A 6,040-nucleotide genomic window follows, 5' to 3' on the forward strand; every position below is an offset into this window, starting at 1 on the left:
GAATAGGAGAGGGCTTGAACTGAAAAAAAAATAATGTGAATCGGTCAATCCAATATTTGTGACGGGGGGGGAGTAATTGGAGATAGTCTAGTATTACGGAACGCATTTTAGGACATCCTCAGAACACACACTCCTGCGTAAACTCTCCTAAGGCAGAAGAATGCAGACTCGCCTGTTAGGCTATTGACACACGGACTGTTTTCAGCCTGTGTATTTGGGCTGATCTCAGCCTGTGTGTGACTGCTCACAGGTTGATCGGATTCAATTCAATGGAGCAGGGGCACTGAGCAGGTCTGCTTCTCTCAGCCTACAAAATTACTACTAAAAACAGCCGCTGAACACAGCCTGTGTGACCATAGCCTAATTGTACTCCGAAGAGGCTGCAGTCACACCTCCATGTTGCCCACATATCCTGTTGCAATCTCCCCCCTCGTGGCTCATTTCTCCCTCCCTCCTCAGTGCTGAAGCTCTCCGTCCTCAGCCCTTCCTCCTCAGCCATCAGCCTGGCTTATAAACTGAAGTCTGAGCACGGAGGACTGAGGACGGAGAGCTTCAGCACTGAAACTGGTTTCACGAGTGTCATTTCAGCAGCTTCCTGTGTTTGTTTAGAGCAATAGCAGCCTCAGATATTTGCAGGAGTGCCGAGACAGACAAGAAGGGTGGTCTCTGATTCTCACAACGTTCAGTATCCCCTCATTTCCCCCCTGCAAATAAAAAGACTCACCTGGCTGGCCGTCAACCCGCGCCACTTCCACAAGACTCACCTGGGTGGGGAGGGAAGTGAGTCAGAGGGGGAGGAGCCGGTGGTGGGGGTGCGGGGATACTGGGGAAGGACAGGTAACCTGAGCATGTGACCAGAGACAGGTGAATTAAGCACGACATTATAAGAAAATGGCTGAGGGGAATGGTTGGCTGAAAGAGAGTTAGCACTTGGGTTGAATTACTGTTTGTTACCAGGAGGTTATAGCCCGACACACGGCAGGTTAAAATCTCAGAGTATATGTTTATGCATGGTTTCCTCTTGTAGTAGAGTATGTTTAGTTATGAGGAAAAAGATCATCTCTGTTCTTTGGGTCAGCTCACCTTCAAAGTTTTGGGCCTCCTACAAGTAAAAGAAAAACATTGGTGGCGTGGCCCCCCTACAAGTTAAAAAACAAATTGGTGGCCATGACGGGTGCAGTGTTGATTCTGCACCTCTCCCTTCTGCCCCCCACTTCATACCTCCTACCCCCCAATAATACATACACACACCACTGGTTTGGAAAGAGATGGCCGCAGTTGTTTATTTTAACACAGTAATAAGAATAATTAACATGTATAACATTTTAACCTTTTACAAACCGTTTGTATAACAAACCTTTAACAACCGTTATAATATTATTCCCCCACCCGAGGGAATGGGGGTGGGGTGGCTGTACCCCAACTGCCAACATAGGTTCCTGTTCCATTTCTCCCAAGCCATAAACCCGGGCTGCCTACCTTTCTCCCAAGCCCTAAACCCGGGCTGCCTACCTTCCCATGAGGACCCAGGCCTACCAGGCTACTTCCACTCACTATCAAATACCCCCTTTTAACTTCCACTGTAGGTCCTTGTAAAGGTACCCTCCGCCAACTGCAACAAAACCCACTCATATACAGGGAGGCGGGGCGGAATGCTGCGTCCTGCTGCCTCCACGTCCCGGCACCGAATGGTGAGTATAACTGCTGCACTGGCCCTTCCGCAAGCCCGGGAGCCCTCCAGCCAATCAGAGCCCTGCAACAAAGAAAGGGGGCAGGGACTGGCACTACTCCTAGGCCCCGTCAATTCCCTGCTTCCCCTATACGGGTCATTGGGTCCCAGGAACTGGTACAAGTGGAAAAAAAAACCTTGGTGGCCAGCCCCCCCAAGTTAAAAAAACATTTGTGGCCAGACCCCCCCCCCAAGTTAAACACATCAGCAGCCAGGCCCCCTAAGTTTAAAAAAAAACACAGCAGCCAGGCCCCCCCCCCAAGTTAACATAAATAGTGCCCAAATTGGTGTTTGGCATGGCTCAGATCCTACTTCGGTACAACTCGCCCCCTTCTTCAGCGCAACTCAGCTCCTGCTTCGGCAGTTCAAGGGGGCCTGGCTAATCTAGGAAAATCTAGGAAACACACCTTAACATATAGAAGCCACTGGGTCGTCGTCCCCCAGTGCCCAATGATGGCAGCCCTGGTGGCCAGTATTTACCTGGTATGTTTTGTAAAACTGATACTTAATGGCCATAATGAAGTAATTAATAACAATCAAGCAGTAATCATAGTCCTGATAGGAAAATGGGTGAAGGGTATAGCAAACGACTTTTTTAGGAAGGCGCTGAATCCACTTTTTTGTATTCGACCCCCAAAATCCTTGCAAAATCCATATGCAAATAAGGGGCTGGAACCGCACTGCATGTGCGGTTAAAATTTGACTTACTAAAGCGCCTAGCGAAAGCACTTACGGACTGTGGAATAGGGGGACCCGGTCTGGCAATGTGCATCTGCGATCCTCTGCCCCATTTTGTCGCCATGGGTGATGTCACCCGTGGCGGCAAAATGGGGCAGAGGATAGCAGATGCACCCTGGCGTGTGTGCGCACACGTGCGCTACTGCACATAGCCGTGCCCCCTCCTTCCCTGCTCATTTTTCACACCAGCCGCACAGCAACAGGAGCAACCCCCTCCCACCCACTCAGTTAGAGAGTTTTATGCAGTTATAACAGCTATTAAAAAAAAAGTCTCCGGAGTATGGTTAAGGCACTACAAGAACTATTTAAAAGTTTTGTTTGTCACAGCATGGCGGTTAATTGATCCTTTGCCTGTTATTCATTTATATATCAAGGCGATGGCACATGCCCACTGCACATGCAGTGGTCGGCATTGGGGGAAAGATAAACAAGTTGTTACATTTGTCATTACTATGCAAGTGTTTTTGGGATTTGGCAAGGATCTGGTGATATATGATACCAATTGAAATAAAGCTGTGGCCAACTTTCACCCACACTCCTGTCTCAGGGCCATTCATTTACGACCGTTAAGGTTAACGAGGGATCCAAAGGTGGTTACAAGGCGGAAGGGGATGTAGCAAGATGCATAACCATCTCCGCAGTCTTGTTTTATGATGAAAAGTCACATGATTTCATGGATTTGAATTCGGTTTGGCGAGGCACGAGAATTCAACCGAATCCTGCTGAAAAAGGCCAAATCCTGACTGAATTCTAAACTGTATCCTGAATTTGTTATAATGCATTTCAACTGAGCAGGAAGTGGTGGAGTTTGAATTTGTTTTTAGCTTGTGCTGACATATTTTAATAATCCCAATTGTTGTTGAGATGAATTGTAAGTGTGGCACAGCACATTACGTAAACACAACAAATCAAGGAACGCCAGAGAAAGGTAATTGTACGTGGCTGCCCATGATTCAGTTCTATACTGTAGTAGCTACCCATAAAAGGGAAGGGTGAAATAGCATGCTAAAACAAGAGAACGCACCTAAATAATAGTGGGATAATTCCATCCAACTACCCATGCCAGCCTGCTTTTCTTTCCAGCTTGCTTAGTGGCATTACTCCCTTACCCCTGGGCCAAAATCAATTTGTACCAAGCACCATGAGTTCTTGGAGCTGTACAAGCCAGGAGAGAGTACATGGAGGAGAAGAGAAATAAAGCCAGAGCAACAGTGGTGAAATGAGACTATATAGGCAGGGGACAGAAACCAGAAGCATCAAATGTTCTGATGAGCTGGACTGTGTCCTGAGGTTTTATGTTAAACGTGCCCAGTTTGACAACAGCCCAATGGACGCTGGAAAGGGACTGTTCCAATTGCTTTAGATGGGGTGTTTTGATTTTCTTTGAATCGAATAACAGTTAGACAGGTCTTAAATCTACATAAAAGGTTGAATGTGATGGACAATTGTTTTTTCAACCTATGGTACCTGTACTATGAAAGAAAAGGCTTGTAAGCCTGAAATCTAATTATATATTTGAAACAAACATTACCGTCAGACAAGTTGAAAATCTTGGTAAGTAGTCATAATATATCTGGTTTGTATATAAATTAGCAGTGCAACAACTGGAGGTCAGTGCTGTTCCTACCTTCAGCTTAATAGATGGGTGGATAAACCAAATACATTTATTTAAAGAGAGGAGCAAAACTAAAAATAGACTACATCATTGACCACTCCCTATTACCTCCTTACATCTTTATGCCAGTGTTGTATGTCATGAGTGAGCTGACTTATCTTTTCTGCAGCTTGCTACACATATCACTGGATTGGCAACTTTCCTTGGTATTTTCTTACTGGAGGAAGGTAATTTACTCAAAGTTAGACACTTATCAGAGGCAATGGACAACATCAGCTGTGGCTAAACTACAACTCCCATTATTATATTGTCTCTTTGGCAAGAAATGACATCCATGGTACCGTAGCTACATATGGCTCTAGTGATAATACATTTCTAGCCCCTTATGTATTCTAAATTGTGGCCAATGGGAATTGATCCTCTTTTTGGACCATGGTCGTTAGTAATTTTCCCTATAATTGTGATGTATATAATGCTAAGTACTTCTCAGCCTTGAATGGTATGTGTAGCTTTTAAATTACTTTACATTCCTGGCAGACCGGGTGAATCAGCTATTTAGAGTTCCTAGCTGCTCTCCAATTTGTGAATCACTGTTTCACCTCTTTAAATTCAGAAGCAATGGACAATTTAGTGGACCAGAACTGAGAGCTGGAAGGCTGTGGGAAAGGACAATAAAAAATAACAACCTGTGTGCATCTGTAGATCTCCATTTTGTATGCAAAAATCTATCCCGTCACCCACAACTGCATCAAGCTGCAACATCATCCAACATTTATAATTTGGAAATACCTTTTTCCTCATTGAAATACACCGAATGCTACATACAGTTATGGGCTACAGTAGAAAACCAAACAACTGTTGCACCTCTCCTTCCAAAGTCCTGAATGTGGAAATGAAGAATAGGCGAATTCTCAAATGCGGTGAAAAGACCCGAAGTCACGAAAATAGCCGAAGCCGATCTGGGGCAGGGCTTGGGGGCCAGGCCCAGAAAATGTTGTTGTACAAGGCCCCGTGAATTCTAATGGTGGCCCTGATAAAAGTGATGCATGATGTCATAAATCTGTGCATTATTTTTAACCTAACCTGTTAAAGGAGAACTAAAGTGTAAATAAAAGTAGTGTCAAAATGCTGCACATTATGTTTTGGTGTTCTGCACCAGGACAAGGCAACTACAGTCTATTATCAGTGAATATCTGTGCCTCTGAAGATGCCCCAGTAGCTCACCATTTTATTTTCTGCTGATTCACAGCACATTCTCTGTGCTGATGTCAGTTACCTGAGCTTAGGGACTGTCAATAAACTGCATATACAGATAATAAAATTCACTGATTAGTAATTCATAGCAATTTTCATAAATTGGCAATTTAGAAATTATGATGCATTTTGCATCATAATATAATAATCAGCCCTATATCATCAGCTTGTATGACAGATGAACCTCATTTACTGCTTGGTGGTTTGCGAGAAGATTAGCTTCTGATCATCTGCCCTGAGCACACTGAGCATGTAAGTGACACTAACACTAACAAAATCCAAGATAATGAATGCCTGTAGACAACTTTGAAGGCCTGAATCTGTTATATTAGATACTAATAGATTAGAAACTTTAGTCTGGTGCAGTAAGTTCAGCATATAAAATATCATATTTCTACCCATATTTGTTTTTAGGGTTTAGTTCTCCTTTAAGTTGACAATACAAGGAGCCACTTATACAATAAAGTTGCATGTAGGCCAAGCACTTATCCACATACAGTAGATGGCCATGTTAGCAGTAAGTGACCTGTCTATGATCCGCCATGAGCCATTGGCAGATTAAATATTCAGCCCAGACATAACAACTGTGACATATTGTAAGGCTGAACTCACCCAAGCTGCCCAACCAAACTGTTATATGTGTGGCCTTCCATATTTTGTTACCTTTTGGACATGGTTATACCAGATAATTTTGGACGTAAACA

At 44.1% G+C, this 6,040-nt stretch overlaps 1 protein-coding gene across 1 annotated transcript in view; it reads right to left on the minus strand.

Moving 5' to 3' along the window:
- The window catches only part of XB5786944.L (provisional ortholog of ligand of numb-protein X 2 L homeolog), a 40,095-nt gene extending 39,240 nt beyond the window's left edge, over window positions 1-855 (minus strand). Inside the window, exon 1 of the mRNA XM_018229803.2 lies at window positions 725-855. The gene's annotated coding sequence lies outside the window, so the exon portion shown is untranslated. The remainder of the gene's footprint in view (window positions 1-724) is intronic.
- Between the last annotated feature and the right edge of the window lie 5,185 nt (window positions 856-6,040).

This window comes from Xenopus laevis, chromosome 8L, assembly GCF_017654675.1.
Source record: "Xenopus laevis strain J_2021 chromosome 8L, Xenopus_laevis_v10.1, whole genome shotgun sequence".
NCBI lineage: Eukaryota > Metazoa > Chordata > Amphibia > Anura > Pipidae > Xenopus > Xenopus laevis.